This window comes from Hipposideros armiger, unplaced genomic scaffold, assembly GCF_001890085.2.
Source record: "Hipposideros armiger isolate ML-2016 unplaced genomic scaffold, ASM189008v1 scaffold_502, whole genome shotgun sequence".
In the NCBI taxonomy this organism is placed as follows: Eukaryota; Metazoa; Chordata; class Mammalia; order Chiroptera; family Hipposideridae; genus Hipposideros; species Hipposideros armiger.
The window spans coordinates 97634-115337 of record NW_017731852.1 but is presented as its reverse complement, the minus strand read 5'-3'; the positions used below and the strand labels follow the sequence as shown (position 1 = coordinate 115337).

At 40.5% G+C, this 17704-nt stretch overlaps 1 protein-coding gene, 1 long non-coding RNA gene and 1 pseudogene across 5 annotated transcripts in view; all 3 read right to left on the bottom strand.

Moving 5' to 3' along the window:
- Positions 1 to 17704, bottom strand: part of LOC109396047 (adhesion G protein-coupled receptor E4-like) — an 88453-nt gene that overhangs the window by 22529 nt on the left and 48220 nt on the right. The window lies entirely within an intron of this gene.
- Positions 8095 to 9182, bottom strand: LOC109396048 (60S ribosomal protein L7-like 1; annotated as a pseudogene).
- On the bottom strand, positions 10391 to 14836 carry LOC109396049 (uncharacterized). The gene is made up of 3 exons (XR_002126780.1): positions 14769 to 14836; positions 11545 to 11595; positions 10391 to 10771 (listed from the first exon to the last, which is right to left on the bottom strand). It is a non-coding gene; the product is annotated as an uncharacterized LOC109396049 (long non-coding RNA).

The following is a 17704-nucleotide window of genomic DNA, read 5'->3' as shown; positions in this document are numbered from 1 at the left end:
AACGACAGCAACTTGTCTGTTCCCCTTCCCCCAATTCCCCAGCACTGTTCCCATCCCCCCAATTCCCCAATAAAAATCTTTAAAAAAAAAATCAAGAAAACTCAACAAAAACAACTGCTGGCCAGTTAGGCCTGGGAAATAATTTTGTGACCTTTAATTTAGATCCATCTTGCTCATGCATATAAAAACCATTCAAGAGAGGTGAGTATTCTGTGTGTAAATGCTCCATTTAGGAAAGTGCTAAAAGATGACCCAATAGCCCTAAATGAATGCTATTGTCCTATAGTCACAAAACAAACATTTCTCCTTCTTATGGGGGATGAGCTTGATGTCTATAGGTCTACACAGTCTATGATGGGGCTATGAGAACTCATGGAGCTATTTAAATTTTAATTAATTAAAATTAAACAAAAGTTGAAATTCAGTTCCTCAGCTGCACTAGCCACATGTCAAATGCTCAGTAGCCATGTGTTGCTGGTGGCTACCATATTGGAGAGTTCAGCTATAGAACATTTTCATCCTTGCAGGACTTTGGGTCCTGAGAACGCAATAGAATGCACAGATGTTGAATTATCATCTTATACACCTGAAAATTATATAATGTTATTAACCAGTGTTACTCCACTGAATATTTTAAAAAGCATAAAACATTAAAAAAGTACCCCTAGTAATTCTTAGGAACAATGAACTGTGTGAAGCACGCCTTGGTCAAAATTCTAGTGATCTGCATTATAAATGTGAAAGCCTATCATGGATGGGGGGCTGGCTTTAACATATATCTCTAATTGATGTTCGAGTGTAATCAATCTTCTTTTTATGGAGCTTTATAATGTTTCACTTCAGAGAAAGTAAGTCTATTTACCCAAAGTAGAGATTACCTTTAATTCAGTTGATGTCATGAGTATGTCAAAGCTGGAGAGGTGGTTGAAGTTGCAACGGGTTTGATTTCCATCTGAAGAAAGACTTGACAGCCTTCGTTACACCAAGAAGATCCATGTCAGTAGACACAGAGGGCTCTTTCCTTTTCTTTCTTCATCTGGGGAATAATCACATTGCCTCTAAATTTGATCATTTAATAACTAACATTTACTGATTGTTGTTCATATACCAAAATATAATAAGCATTTTGTATATATTATTTCATTTAACCCTTACAAAAGCCTCATAAGGTAGGTATTAATATACCCATTTTACACAAAAGTAAATTGAGAGTTAGGCCACAGTATCACATAATCAATGTGGAGATGGGATTCTAGTCCTGGAGTTGTGATTTCACAGCCATGCTTCTTAACCATCACACTTTATTGCCTCTCTCATATTATAAAGGAGAAGAGGAATGAAAAAGAGGACCATTTTTGATGTCAAGGGAAGATGACTGCCTGGAGGAGAGAACACCTGTTGAATTCCCTAATAACAGCCCAGTCCTTTTCTCCCTTATAATTGTCACTGTCACCATCACAGTCAACACTAACAGGGTGTTGTCCATGTGCAGGTACCATTCTAAAGACTAACTAGAGTAAATCAATTAATCTTCCCAAGGCATGATGCTGTTAGCAGTAGCAGAATCTCAGCTGCATAGGCTGAGCTCAGCACAAGGTAACAAGGTAATTTGCTTAGGTAATTTGCTTAACTAGTGAATAGGAAGAAAGGTGGGATTTGAACCCAGACTATTGAGTTCCAGAGGTTATATGATCCCTGTAGTGGTTTTAAAAATGTCCACAAATTCTTTGACACTCCATTCAAAATGTCAAGCCTATGTCCCCTTCCCTTGAGTACAGGCTGGCCTTAGTGACTCTCTTGTAATGAATAGAGGAACGCAGATGCGATGCTGTGTGAGTTCTGAGACTGTCCTCCTTGCTCTCTCTGGTCTCTTGGATCACTCACTCTGGAGGAATCCAGCCGCCATATTGTGAGAACACTCAAGCAGCCCCTTGGAGAGGTCCACATGGCAAGAAACTGAGGCCTCCTGCCAACAGCCACATGATGGAGCTCTCTTGAAAACAGATCCTTCAGCCCCAGTCAAGCCTTGAGATGACTAAAGCCCCAGTGGACATCTGGATTGCAACCTGGAGCCAGAACCACCTAACTAAGACACTAAGCCACTCCTAGATTCCTAATGCAGAGAAACTGAGTGAGATAAATATTTTTTAAGTCACCAAATTCTGGGGTAATGAGTTACACAGCAAATACAAACCCCTTGAAAAAGGCAGAATTGCTTTTTTATTTTGGCAAAGTTCTAAAACCTAGGAAGGATACTCTTTTACTGAAATGTACTTGGGATGATGCCTTGGTATGGCACTTAGTAAGCACTTCAAAAAACCTAACGACTATCATTCACCTCATATGCTAGCTCCATATTGGTTCCTTCTTAAAGTGGCGGAACTATATGGCCCCAGAACAGAGCCCTTTTCTCAGATTGGGTCTGACCAATACAGAGCCTTGGGGGACACTTGAGGGGCTGATTCTGAAAAGGTTATCTCCTCAATATACTTCAAGGGTATACAAGTTTCCCAGAAAGTCACATCATACCTTTGGCTCATTTTGAACTTTCTAACACCATGTCCCAAACGCTCCTGAATAAGTGAAAACGTAACTTGTTTTTAAAAACTTCCTACCTATGAGTTCTAAGCATGGAATCATGCCCATTTAATTACAAAACCCCTGTGGATATAATAAAGTCACCTGATTTACACATACCTGTTCATGGTGAAACATGAAATTAACAGACCTGGAGAGTGAGGCATTCTTCCTGGATTCCAGGGTACCACTTACTACCTTGGAGTTCAGGTAGAAATGATGTAACTTTTCCTTCATTATTAGGTTTTCCTCAAACACAAAGTTCTCATTGATGATGGAACCAATGGAAGCATAAGATAAAGGGATAAAGAAGAAAGCCCCACTCAGTTTCAGTGATACCCATTCAGTGGCAAAGTAAATGATTTAAGGAATCATCTGTGTTCACTTTCATTTATGAGTGGGATTCCAAACCATTGGGGAAAATGATTTTAGTTCCCATTTATTGAGCATTTACTCTGGGACATTGTGCTGAATGAGTTTTTCACATAAATAAACATAATTTTTATATATATTTTTTGTTTTTAACAATGACTTAATCCTCACAGCTGCTCTTAAGATAGGGATAATTTTCATTTGCATTTTACAGTTAAGGAAAATGAAGATTGAGATATTAAGTAACAAACTCCAGGTCAAAGCTGGGAAAAAGTAAAGTTATATATTCCTGAAAGTTATATATAAAGTTATATATTCCTGAAAAATTGCAACATAAATGAGTTAATTAATGGAAGGAAGGAAGGAAAGAAGGAAGGAAGGAAGGAAGGAAGGAAGGAAGGAAGGAAGGAAGGAAGGAAGGAAGGAAGGAAGGACAGGGTGCTAGCAGGTAAGTTTGCAGGGGGGGAAGTTCAAATGAAAAGCAGTAAAAGAGAAATCTTAAAGGTTGTTAAGGATAGATGGTGGACAGCTTTAAAAATGAGTTAGAACTCAAGAGTTTGAGCTCTAAGCAACAGCGGTTCGAGTCCAGCCCGAGCTGAGCAGCCGCTGAGCTGCCAACAGGTAGCAGGATGGCTCAGCTAANAGTTTTTAGTCTTTGTTTTCTCTAATAGGTTCATATAATGCCACACATTTACCTCTGAGTGCCACTTTTTCTGCATTCCACTCATTTTTATGTACTGTGTTCTTAGAGCCATTCAGTCCTCAACATTTTCACATTTTCTGATTTCTAATTTTATTTTTTGTATTTAGAAGTGTGTTGTTTTTCTTTTATTTCCACATATATAAAAAGAGGATTGATTTTTCTCTCTCTAGTTCTACTTTTATTTTATGTGATCAGAGCAAATGGTCTATGAAATGATTATTTTTATATTTGTGCCCTGGTATGTGGTCAATTTTCATAAAAGTTCCATGTGTGCTTTTAAAGAATGTACATTCTTAAATGCAGAATACCAAGTTCGACATATTCTGCCCATTATATCAAGACTGTTAATTGCATTGTTTGAAAACGCTGTATTTTTCCTAAATGATATTAATCCTGAATTCTTAAAAAAGTATATTGAAATCTCATGTGTTGAGGTATTTGTCAAATTCTACTTGTAATCCTGCAGACTTTAGGTCTGCATACCAACCTCAAGCATCTAAATTAGTTCATGTACTTAATGTATTACTGCTGGAAATTACATAAATATTGACTTTTCTTTCTTGTGAGCACAACTATATATTTGTAATATTTTTAAATTGTGTTTTCTAACCTTCCTAAGTAGTTGTACCAAAAAGTTTTCAAGGTTTTTTGTTTTTGTTTTTATTTGCCATACTTCCAGAAGCAGAATGTAATTAATGGAAGGAAGGAAGGAAGGAAGGAAGGAAGGAAGGAAGGAAGGAAGGAAGGAAGGGAGGGAGGGAGCTGCCAACAGGTAGCAGGATGGCTCAGCTAAAAAAAAAAAAAAAAAGAAAAAATGAGTTAGAGAAATATCAAATCATGTTGTACACCTGAAACTAATATGTCAATTATGCCTCAATTTTAAAAAATTAAAGATAAAATTTTAAGCAAATAAATAATAAACACCAAAATATTTAGGAATTAAAAAAAAAGAGCTAAAGGCTGTAGTTTTCCTACAGACAACAGGAGCCATTCACCATTCACGTGAGGGGAAATGACACCTGTGCTTTAAGGAAAGTAACCTAGAGCCTTTGGAGGACAGAGGCAAGTTAATGGAACTGAAAGGGAAGCCATTAAGAAATCTACAATTCTAGGTCCACTCTGACACATCCCAAGTAAACAAAATAGGAAATTAGATTCCTATCTTTTTTTTTTCCTGGCTGTGAGAGCCAAATGTGAATTTCCCAGATTCTGGCTTTATAAATGTCTGCAGAAATTAGGTCACAATGAACCATGGTATAAAGACGCGACCTGGAATTTCACTGGGAAATTCTCACACCGTGTGGTCTAAATTCCAGGGCCACCGTGTCCTGTGCCTTCCAAGCTCTCCTTCTCAATGGTGGCACAGTGGACGCCCATCGTCTGCTTTTCTGATTTCAGCCTGAATGCCATGTTCTTCAGCGAGCAGCAATTCTTAACCTTCAGTGTTTCAATGGCTGAAAGACAGAGAAGGTGTGGTAGACACCCACCTGGCCGCCTGCTTCAACGTGATAATCCTCTGACGGGATGCAGCCAAGAAAAGCCTGCATGGTGATGGATTACTGATCAGTTGTGTGAAGAAGCACATACAAACCCTGTGGCATTTAGCCACAGGCAAAGTATAAACTAGGATTAACAAGCTTTCACTCTTTTTCATGATTGTGGTAAAATATACCTAACATTAATTGTTGGGAGCCGGCTGCGCCTCAGTGTCTGACACGGCCAAGCGCACTGCTATTGTGACAAATTCTGAAGCTCTGACTGAGAAATAGATACTGCTTTATATCTTAGAAGATTTAAATTCCCCTTTGGATGCCCCCCAGTAGGACAAAGATCTTATACCCCTTCTGATAGATATATCACAATAATTCTATTTTATACACTAAAGGCAATTTTAGTCACACTGTTAGTCTTTTAGTAAAGGTCAAAGTACACACCCTGTAAATCTTAAGATCCTGCTTAGATAATAGTATTTAGAATAAGTGTTGAGTGGTCATGGTAACCATTCTTTGGGTGATTATGTAGAGGCTGGGCCTTGGTCGCATAGTCATTGTAGGTGGAGGGATTTGGGTGCAGTTGGGATGGGTTGGTCTTTAGCATAAGAAAAGGTCAAGCTGTACCCTGGAACATAAGAATTACGAGGAAGTAAAACCCTGATCGAAACTATGTAAAACAAACAAAACTTTTTACTAATGGGATAATGGTCAACTGTCCGGTATAAAAAGGGACATGCTGTAAAAATAAAGAGACACTTCTTCTTGAAAGCGCCCCTGTGTCTCCGCGCGTCTTTCTTCTTTTTCCTCGCCATTGCCGTCTCCACCTGAGGGAACCCCTGGACCTGTGGGAGCTGGTCTCCCGCAATTAACCATGTTTAAATGTGCAGTTTAGTGGCATTAAATACATTCACACTGTTGTGCTAGAATCCCACCATCCATCTCCAGAACTTCCTTATCTTCCTAAACTGAAACTCCGTCCCTATTAAACACTAACTATCCTCCCCTCCCCCAGCCTCTGGCACCACCACCTACTTCCTGTCTCTATGAACCTGACTCCTCTAGGAACTTCCTATGAGTAGAATCACATAGTACTTGTCCTTCTGTGTCTGGCTTATTTCACTGAGCATAACATCTTCAGGGCTCATCCATGTTGTAGCAGGTGTCAGAATTTCCTTCTTCTCAAAGACTAAATAATATTTCATTGTCTGGATGGAGAACATTTTATTTATCCATCATCTGTCAATGGACACTGGGGTTGTTTCTACCTCTTGGCTACTGTGAATAATGCTACTATCAACATGGGTGTGCAAATGTGTCAATGGGCCCTAGACAAAGACCTTCCCAGACCATGTGGTCACCAAGGATTTTGCGTGGGCTTCAGACAAAGACATTCCTGAACTGTATGGTCAGCAAGACTTACGTGTTTAACATTTCCAAATTCCTACCTCACCTGAGAGCCAGTCAGGAACTGGCACAATGGCCACATGTCCTAATAAGGAACCCGGAAACCTCAGGGTATATAACCCCAAATCCCACCTGAGTGGGGGCTCAGCCTCTGAATGTGAATCCGCTGAGCCAGTGGAATTAGTAAAAGTTGCTTCCCATGCCTTGGTGTCCTGTCTCTTTGTCTGGGTTCTCCACAACACAAATACCTCTTTAAGACCCTGCTTTCAATTCTTTTGGGTAGTGACCCAGGAATGAAATTGCTGTATCTCAGAAGCATTCTCCGTTTAAATTATTGGGGAACAGACATGCTGTCTTCCACAGCGGCTGTACCATTTACATTCCCACCCAGCAATCCACATCCTTGCCAACACTGTTATTTTCTGTTTTTTTATAACAGCCGTCTAATACATATGAAGTGGTCCCCTTGCTCTTTACCCAGCACTGACTCAGGCCAGGAAGGGAAGGAAGAGCAGAAGAACCACTTCCAAGTCAGCAAGGGAGGCCTGCATGCAAAATGATGGTGGGCCAGTCTGGTGTTTGGGATCCGGATTGGAGCCACCACCCTGCTGTGTGGGACATGCTATGGGCGGCTTTGGGCTGGTGGCTTAATCTTTCTTAGCTTCAATTTCCTCATTGATGAGTGGGGGATGGTAATAATAGTGACTGACACAGGAGTTACCATAGGATTAAAGAAACTCATTAATGCACAAACAGTTTTTGGGCACGTATGGCGAGCCAAGCTACAGTAGCAAATGAGACAGATGGTGTCTCTTAGCGTCCTGGATTATAAGAAATTTGCACTCTGGTTTTACTCCCCTGGACTTTACTCTATCTGTGCATGCTCCATGAAAAGAGAAAGACTGTATTCAATGCCTCCTTTATGTACCCCTTGATGAATATCAGAGGCAAGTGTCAACAAATGCCAGACACCGGCTGCAGGGAATAGAGGTTTCCCTCCGCCCTCTGCTGTCCAAGCCTGGAATTACCACAAACCACAAAGGACTCAAGGTAATATATCTGGGTGGGTGGGATGGAAATAGCAGTCAGTATGCAGGCATTTGTATAAAAAATAAACCTTACTGTCATTAACATCAAGAGACCAAAAATATGTCCTTGGCAACATTATTTATCATAGCAAAGCAGATATGACCAAATGTAGTTTTTGGTTAAATACACCGTAATGAAATACTAGCCAACCATTCAAAATTATGCTGTAGAAAAATATGCAACATAAAATATATTCTAAAAGTAGGAATATTATATCATATATATAATCATATGGATAGTATGATTTATTTTTTTAAAATAGAGGAGGTTAGGATATCCTTACCTATGTATATGTAGGGGAGTACATATATGTAATTTATATATTATAGTATATAATACATATTATATAAGCATAATATATAAAGTTATATGCACACATATATAGGAGTATATATAATTTGTATATATAATTTACACATTTTTATATAATATATATCATATATAACATCCCCCCCCCCCAAAACACATGCTTCCAATGCATTGTGCGTTCAGATATTCTGGGTTTAGTTCAGCTGCCGGATGAGCTGAGTGATGGATTCACCTTTATAGCCAGGTGAGCCCACTTCCTCGAGGGAGCCCACTCTGTTCGTGGTAGCGTGACCGGCCATTGAGAGACAGAAGGGGACCAGAACCCTGAGGTCACCTGGAAATTCTTCCCTGGGAAGGCAATTTCAAGAGTGAGGTCTTCCAAGCAAACGACACACAACTTCCCCAGATGCTCCTCAGTCACTATGTTGTCTGTCAAAGGGATGATTTTATTCCTGACTTTGGCTTGTCCACGTCTCAGGATGAGTTCCCGGATGGGTTTCAGATTTGGAATCCCCAGGTCACATAAGGTTCCACCAGACGCAGAGTTTGTATGGTTTGGGGGGTCACTTTGACAAAAACACCACTGAAAGTCTTCTTCAGGCGAAGCCTTGCAATGGTCCTCTGCACCCTTAAACTCACCCTATCAATCCTTTGGATGCGTACAACAAAGGTCAAGAAATATTCATCTGGCACTTCCAAACCACGACGTTCCGCTTCTAGGCATCTGAGACGTGGTTTGTCATGTTGCCGCCAGCCCTCGTGCAGGAACCGTTCCAGTCGCTGAAACCTGAGCTCTTGTCCTTTCCTCTGCTCCGTCTTTCCCACAGTGCCTGCTTTGCCTGGGTGGCTTTGAGAACCTGATAAGCTTTCCTGTTTTCTAGGAGATTTTTCTGGAACCAAAGGGGTCTTTTTTATTTGCTCTTCTTCCGCCATCTTTCCAGTGCTGAGGCTCATATTTTAAAGATTTTTACACCGTAAAGTTTTAATTATTATTAGGATTCGTGTTGTGGGAGAGAGAATATATTTAGGAACAGACTATTACCATGGCAGTAAGTATTCAAATCTTTTGTCAGAGACACAGAAAAAGGTTAAAACAGTTAATTTGATTAAGATGTATAAAAATTACGACTTTATATTTTGGATTCACAATGAGAATGAATCATAGAAAGTAATATGATGCAGCTACAGAGAGGTTCAGTCCTAGATATTTTTTAATTTTCACCCCCTTTTCTTTCTTTCTTTCTTTTTCTTTCTCTCTTTCTCTTTCTTTCTTTCTTCCTTCCTTCCTTCCTTTCTTTCTTTCTTTCTTTCTTTCTTTCTTTCTTTCTTTCTTTCTTTCTTTCTTTCCTTTTTGCTAATATATTGTAGTATGTTGACATATGTAATATACCTAACCACTGCTTTTGCATTTAGAAAAGCTCTTCCTCTCATAAATATACCTTATAACAATCCAAGGGCACAGAGCTCCTGAAATATGGTTAGTCTGGATAGAGATGTACTGTAAACATAAAATATATACTTGGAAATCAAAGACAGTATGAAAAAAGGAATGTAAATAGTCTCATTAACATTTTTTCCATTGATTACAGCTTGAAATGATAATACTTTGGATTTGTTGAGCATATTATTAAAATTAATTTCCTATTTTTACTTTTTTAATGTGACTGCTAGAAATTTAAAATTACATATGTAACTGACATGGGTGGCTTATGTCATATTTCTCTTAGAAGACACTGCACATATGTTGAGATATACTAAAAATCATCAAAACGAATCATTTTCCTTTTAAGGAATGATTATTTCCTACTCTAAGTATGAGAGGATTTGGGCGGAGAGCAACCATTCTCATAGTTTAGGCCAGCATGGCAAACTATGGCCAGGGGTTGGCCCACCATCTGTTTTGTAAATAAAGTTTTATTGACACACAGCCACTTCCATTCATTTATGTCCATGGCTGCTTTCATGCTACAACAGCAGAGTTGTATAGCTGCAAGAGACACCATATGGCCCACAAAGCCTAAAATATTTACTATGTGGCCCTTTACAGAAAAAGTTTGCTGACCTTAGACTTAAAAGAATCCATGTCATAGGGTTGGTGTGTCATTTAAATGTGTAAGTGCCTAGCATGACATCTGATGCACAGTAGGAATTATTTTTTTTAAACTGGCTTATTTCACTCCTGTGGATTCGAACTGACTCCTTTAAACAAACACATATTTCTCTGACATGAGTTCCCTGATCTGCAGAAGATATGACAAGTACTCTTATTTTATGGATTATGTAGTTGAGATATTGGGGTTTAAAGTGATTTTTCCAGGGCTGGCTGAGTGGCTCAGTTGGTTAAGAGCTCGCTCAAGAGTTTGAGCTCTGAGCAACAGTGGTTTGAGTCCTGGCCCAAGCTGAGCAGCCACTGAGCTGCCGACAGGTGGCGGGATGGCTCAGCTAAAAAAATAAATAATAAAAATAAAGTGATTTTTCAAAGTCATAGAATAGAATTGAGATTGAGCCCAAGTCAATTTCACCTGAAGCCCAAATTCTTAACTATTACATTAAAAATGACACAGAGAAAGGAACATGAGCTGTGAATTCAGGAGATTGAAAATTTTCCCCTCCAAGAAGCTTATGGCCAGATTCTGTCTTCAAAGATGTGTGTACTCTTTTGCAGTAAAGCCGCTTTTTCAGCAAGCCCACAATCACCTTTGCATGTGACTTTGAGGTATGTGAATGTCTCTTTTCCTGTGCTTGAGATATATCCAGTGGGCAAGAACAGTGGTAGTTTTTTCACAGAAAGCAAAAACTGGGCAGAAGTTGCTTGTACATGCATCTATGGAGAGAGAAGGAGAAGAATAAGGTGGCTTTGTCAGTTCTCTTATTTCAGTCAGTCTAATTCCACTTCAAGTCCTGTCTTTTAAGAGGTCAGCAAAGGACACATTTACTAAGTGAGCAAATGATTTTAGTACTCCATTGTCAGGGTTTTTTGTTGTTGTTGTTTGTTTGTTTTTTTAAAGATTCACTCTTCCAGGGCTGTAGCACTTTTAAAGTTTCTTGGTGTCAGTTAATAAGAATTACAGTCAAATCTGTGGAATTCTGTTACTGAAGTTTAGATAAGCACCTTGCCATCTCTGTCATCAGATACCTCTGATCTGATGCATGAAGAAACATACAACATCATATGTGCCCTCAGTGCACAACCAGGAAGAAAGCACGGTTGCTTTGATGAGGCATTATGGACCCTTTGAAAGCATTAGGCAAAACTGGAAAAATGACCTTCTCATCCTGCCTTTGCATAGCTCTGGGGAGAGTCTTCAATATGAACACAATAACAAGAGTTGTGGGATCACCTTAGCTTGAACTGCACAAAATTGCCAGTATTTGATCACTTTTGACCTACAAAAATGGCAATTTCATGTGGCTCAACCTAATTAACTAAGAATTGTCCAGCTCTTGGAAACGATATCAGATGTTGCAATTGTCTGTTGAGACCATGGGGGCAAGATCACATCCTGGAATGTACCCTGTTGCAGCTGACATTCCCATTTAAATATACTGGGCAGTGATTAATAAATATTTTGCTTTTGGTTTTAAGCACCAATATACCTCGGCTCCACGAGTTGTGTATTCCTATGAGAAAGACCAAGCAGGAAAGCCCTGTGAGAAGTAAAAGAAAGGAGTTAGCATTTCAGGAATTGTCCCTAAATCCTTCAGTGGGCTTCGGAAGGTCACTGGGCCACCCACTTTATGTTTCTCCTAGGAATATATCTTGATTTACAATGTAGACCTTAGTTACTTGACTACAATGAAGGGCTGCATGTAACATCTAGCTAAATGTATCATTGCCGTAAACAGGTTTGTATCAGGCACAATAATTTGTTAATTTATTTAGACTCAGTTCTCTTTCTCTCCTAACAACAAGCAAATGCACTTTGTTATTTTAATCAATGTTATAAAACTAATAAACCTTAACAAATTTGATAAAATGATCTCTTATCCAGAAGTTGCCGAAAAATTATATTAGGTTTAAGGTGGCGTGGCTGATGAGCAATTTGAATAAAATAAAAATAAATTTTCATTACTCATATGATACCTAAGTGAAAAACTGTGGGGAAATATGCACAAGAATGGGAAGAGTGGTCATTTCTAGATGGTTTTCACTTTGTTCATCTGCATTTTCTAATTTTTCCTACAGTAAACATGGATTACTTATATACTGACTTAAAAAGCATGTCTTTTCAAAAAAAGATAACATAATAGTGTCGAATATAGGCCGTGAGAGTACTGAAAAAAACACCAGCATTCAAGAAAAAAATATCATCACAACCACCACCACCAGCCCCATCAATATACAGGAATACTGCCATTTTTGATGACGCTCATAAATTTTAATCAGGATGACCACACTTGTTTTGAAGACAAAGTTCTGCTTTTTAAGCAAAGCGTTTGATTGTCCTGGCAGTTGAAACCCCACCTTTTCTTTCTTGAACGCATCACTTCTGGTTGTTTTGATAAAACCATTAGGAACCAAACGGAGTTTCTATTCCCCAACCCCATCAGCTCAACTCCAAGGTCAGCTAGAGGGCACAGCTTTCTCTGTCATCCCAGCAGACAGGAGTCAGCTCCACTCTCATGAAAGTTAGCAGGACCCAGCTGTTCAGTGATGGGTGTGGTTCCTGCAGAGCTAGAGGTTGAAACAAACCAAAAAAGGAACTCGGGCAATATGACCCCTCAGTAACACTGTCCTCCCTTTTCACAATGCCCTGTAATTCTGGTTTAGATTGTACTGGGTGGTGGTGGGGCGAGGAGTGTGTGTGTGTGTGTGTGTGTGTGTGTGTGTGTTGGGGTGGGGGGAGTGGTGGCAGCAAAGAAGCGGAGAAGAGAAAATAAGAAAGGAGAGAAGGGCCTGGCAGAATGGCCCACTGGTTAAGAGTTGACTTGAGATGCCAGCTCTGAGCAGCAGGGCCCCAGTTCAGATCCCACATAAGGGCCAGTGATGCTGTGCCCTCTATAGCTAAGATAGTGAACAACAGCTCGACCTGGAGCTGGGCTGCTGCTGGCGGTGACGTAGGCTGCAGTGGGGCTGTCCGGCAGCTGGTGTGAGCTTTCATGAGCTGCTGTGAGTGACTGTCCAATGGCCGGCGAGCGACTGCCTCACCGGGGAAAAGCACAACGATAATACCAACATGGGCTAGTGAAGCGATGCCCTCCACAACTAGTCTGAAGAACCAAAGGACAGCAACTTGTCTATTTCCCTCCCCCAATTCCCCAATAAAATCTGTTAAAAAAAAAAGGAGAGAAGGTGAAATAGGAAACATTTGGATGCATCAGCAAGAAGAAAGCTCAATTAAAGTTGAAAGAAGCAACACATCCTCTTCCAACTTTGAAATTTTAGAACTTTCTAATTTCATACTGTTTCAGCTTTCTACCTCATACCCATCAAATTCAGTAACGGTTCTGAACATACAGAAACAGAGAGTAGAATGGTGGGTACCAGGGACTGGGGGCGGAGGAATTGGGGAGATGTTGTTGAAGGTCACAAACGTGGAACTCACAGATAAGTAGATCCTGGAGCTCTAATGCCCAGGGATGTGATATAGACATCAATACTGTATTATAAACTTTAAAGTTCCTCAGAGACTAGATCTTAATTGTTTTCAGCACAACAAAGAAATGGTAATTATGTGAGGTGATGAAGGTGTTAGCTGACACTATGGTGGTCACCATATTGTAATATATAAAGGTTGAAGGCATCATGTTGTGCACTTTAAACTTACACAATGTTATATGTCAATTATATCACAATAAAAAATTTTAAATTAAATTTAAAAAGATAATGGTTTTGATACAGACAGCTACAGTGGAGCAAGTGGACAGGGAATGAGTTTTGCCAACCCCTGACAAGCACCTTCCAGGTATTATCTCAGGGACTCCTCCCAACATTCTCAAGAAGCAGAGTCTCTTCTTAGCCCCATTTTACAAAAGAAGAAACTGAGGGCCAGAGTGGTTCAGGGACTTGCCCAAGATTACACAACAGGTAAGCGTCACAGCCCAACCTCTCACTATGCATCACCACTCCAGCCTTCTCCATTAAGTGCTCCTACACACCCTGGATTTCTGAAATCTCACCTCTTTTAGTAACACTATGGTACTAAGCCAACAGTCCTGAGGGCCAGAATGAGTCCTGCTTTATGCCATATGGAGGGAGAGGATGGCCATGGTAAGATTCCCTCGCTGCTCATTTGGAATAGATCCAAATGGAGAAGTAAACTCTTTTCCAACTCTATTTAAATGACTCAGCACTCCCTAAGAACCTCATGGACTGTCTTCAACCTGTTCCTAAATCCAAAGCCCCCTGTCAACTGCCAATTTTCATGTATACATGTTAATAAGACCAAAGAAGAGAGATACTTAATACTGAAACTTTAAAAAAAATTATACCCATGGTCAAGAATTTCATGTCGATTTTAAGTTTTCTGTAAATGAATTCACCAATGAAGGCTTTTTTTCTAATTTTTTCTTAGCTCAAGCCTCATTTAAATTTTTAAAAAAATTTTTAATGGGGAACAGCCATGGTCATTGGTTACACATTGCTTTCATGCTACAATGGCATAGTTGACTCTTTTAGGGAGGGTGCAGCTCATAGTGGCCCATGCGGGGATGAAACTGGCAACCTTGGTGTCATCAGTACCATGCTCTAACCAACTGAGCTAACTGGTCACCCCTAATTTTTTTTTTAATTCCCACAGCTTTCTTTGAATAATTCCTTATTGCAAGGGGCTGGCCTTTGCATTGTAGGGCATAGAGCACCACCCTTGGGCACTACTCACCAAATTTCAGTAGCATTCTCCTGAATCATGACAACTAAAAATGTCTCCAGATATGGCTGAGTGTCCCCGGGGGGCTGAGAATCAACCCCAGTTAGAAACCACTGCTTTAAATGTTCTAGCTCCAAAAAAATTCAACATTGTATCTAAAAGCAAATAAAAACAATTAAAATATTGAATGTGCCTATTTCAACACACCCTTAGAAATTCAGACATGCCACTCTTGGGAGATGCCCCTCATGCCATCCCTCCACCAGCTCCAATTCAATAACATTATATAACTGTTCTAGAACCAAAGAAAATAAGATGTTTAACACTTACCACATAGGGGACAGTTTGTACTCTTAGCCATAGCTGCTCCAGCTTCTAACTGATAACAGACAGGGAAGTGTAATCTTATTTCCTATTTCTCAAGGAGTCTTGGGGGTTTCAAGAGGGCTGCTATTTGTTTATGTAGTTGTGATTAAAGGCAGTATTATGAGTACAACCTTCTGTAAGCCATCGGCATTCACATCAGTCCCCCTGAAGAACTCTCTAGTCACTTAGTTGCTTGTGGGACCCAGAGACCACACAAGTAGGGCATTACTGACTTTGGGGTGCTAATGAGCCAAGCCAGCAACTGCCACGCCAACATTGCATGCTTGGCCCAAAGTTAAAAAATATCTGCACGTCCATGTTCATTGCAGCGTTATTCACAATAGCCAAGATATGGAAACAACTTAAGTGTCTGTCAACACATGAAGGGATAAAGAAAATGTCACACACACACACACATACACACACGTGCGTGCACACGTGCACACACGCACACACACATACATGCACATACATACAAAGGGATATTATTCAGGCTTTAAGAAGAAGAAAATAATCTTGGGCTGGCCTAGTTGGTTAAGAGTTGGCTTGGGACGTGAGCTCTGAGCATCAGGGCCCTGGTTCAGATCCCACATTAGGGCCAGTGATGCTGCGCCCTCTACAGCTAAGATGGTGAACAACAGCTCAACCTGGAGCTGGGCTGCCATGAGCTACCTACTGTGAGTGGCTGGCAGCCAGCGTGAGCTGCCAAAAGCCGCCGTGAGCAGCCGTCCAGTGGCCGGCAATGGATCTGCCTCACCCGGGAAAAGCGCAATGATAATACCAAATTGTGCAAGCGAAGCGACGTCCTCCACAACTAGACTGAAGAACAAAAGGACAGCAACTTGCCTGCTCTCCTTCCCTGTTTCCCCAAAGCTGTCCGCATCCCCTAATTTAAAAAAAACTTAAAAGAAAATAAAGAAGACAACCATTTGTGACAACATGGATGATTCTGGAGGATGTTATGCTCAGTGAAATAAAGCAGACACAGAAAGACAAATATGGCATGAGTTTACTTATATGTGGAATCTAAAGTCCAAGATATAGAGGCTGGGGGTGGAATACTGATTGCCAAGGGCTGGGCACAGAGAGAAATGGGCAGATGTCAGTCAAAGGGTACAAACTTTCGTTATGCAAGGGGAACAAATTCCAGAGACCTGAAGTACAGCATGGTGACTGTAGTTAATAATACTGCACTGTAGACCTGAAATCTGCTAAGAAAGTAGATCTTAAGTGTTCCCACCAAAAAGTAAAGAAAAAAGAAAAAAAAAGGTAACTGTGTCAGAGGATGGATGTGTTAATTAGCTTGACTATGGTGATTATGTCACAATGCCCACATATATCAAAACATCACATTGCGCACCTTAAATATATATAATTTTCATTTGTCAATTATACCTCAATAAAGCTGGGGGTGAAAAAAATAAACTGAACCAAAACCCTAGAAAGGGATATTAAATGTTAACACGTTAACTCAGTAGGTAAAGGAGAGGATGGGCTGACAATAACAGTAAAGTAGGAACATTTCAGTTCCAGATTTCAGGCTTTTAGGATTTGATCTGTGAAGTGAAGTTGCTTTTCTTCCTCCTTTTCATGGTATTTCTGCCACTCAGAAATTACTTTGAAATGGGCTTTCTTATCCTGTTCTTACCTTGACCCTAACCTTGCCTGTTGCAAGCAGACATATGCACATATCAGGCTTTCCTATTTCTCAATTCCTTAGCCTCTAAGGGCTCACTTTCTGATAGAACTGTGAATACCACTCTAGTTGTTTGACCTCTCCCTCATAGCAGCCCAGACCCACCTTAGAGATGCCCTGCCACCTCTGCTTCCTGCTGGAGAATGGATGAATTTCCCCCTCAGCTAAATGAAGTTAATGCATGTCGTGGGTTAGAGATGAAACAGCTCACCTGTTTCCTAAGTAATGAATTTGAGGTTCACATCAACATGAAGGGAACACTGTGCTATTCCAGAAGGAGCAAGAGAGGTCCTACAAGAGATGGAGACGCTGTGTTCTCTCTGCCCAAACAAGGCCAGGAACTGACTGTGGCACTGACCACGAATTGTTAAACATTAGAGAAACCTGTAGGGTTTGTTACACCACAGATTCCTGGCACCACCTGCAAGGATGCCGAATCCCTGGTGATTCTCAGGTGGCATCTGAGTTTTGCATCTCCAACAAGTTCCCAGGTGACGCTGATGATGTGGACCCACACACCACAGGTTTCTCAATGTTGAACGGGTGTAGAATCACCTGGAGATCTTGTTAAAATGCAGAGTCTCGTTCACTGGATCTGGGATTTGGACCCAAGATTCTGCATTTGTAACAAATTTGCTGCCGTTTATTGGGCCACACTTGGAGCAGCCAGAGGGATCAGTGCGGTTTTCTATTGCTGGTGCTGAAAGCATCCAAATCTGATTTGTTTTCTATATGTATTTTTGCAGGTAGAAGACTCACTTAAAAAAAAAAATCAGGGGCCGGCCGAGTGGCGCAATGGTTAAGAACTCGCTTGGGATGCCAGAGGGCCCCGGTTCGGATCCCACATATGAGGGCCAGTGACACTGCCCTCTGCAGCTAAGATGCT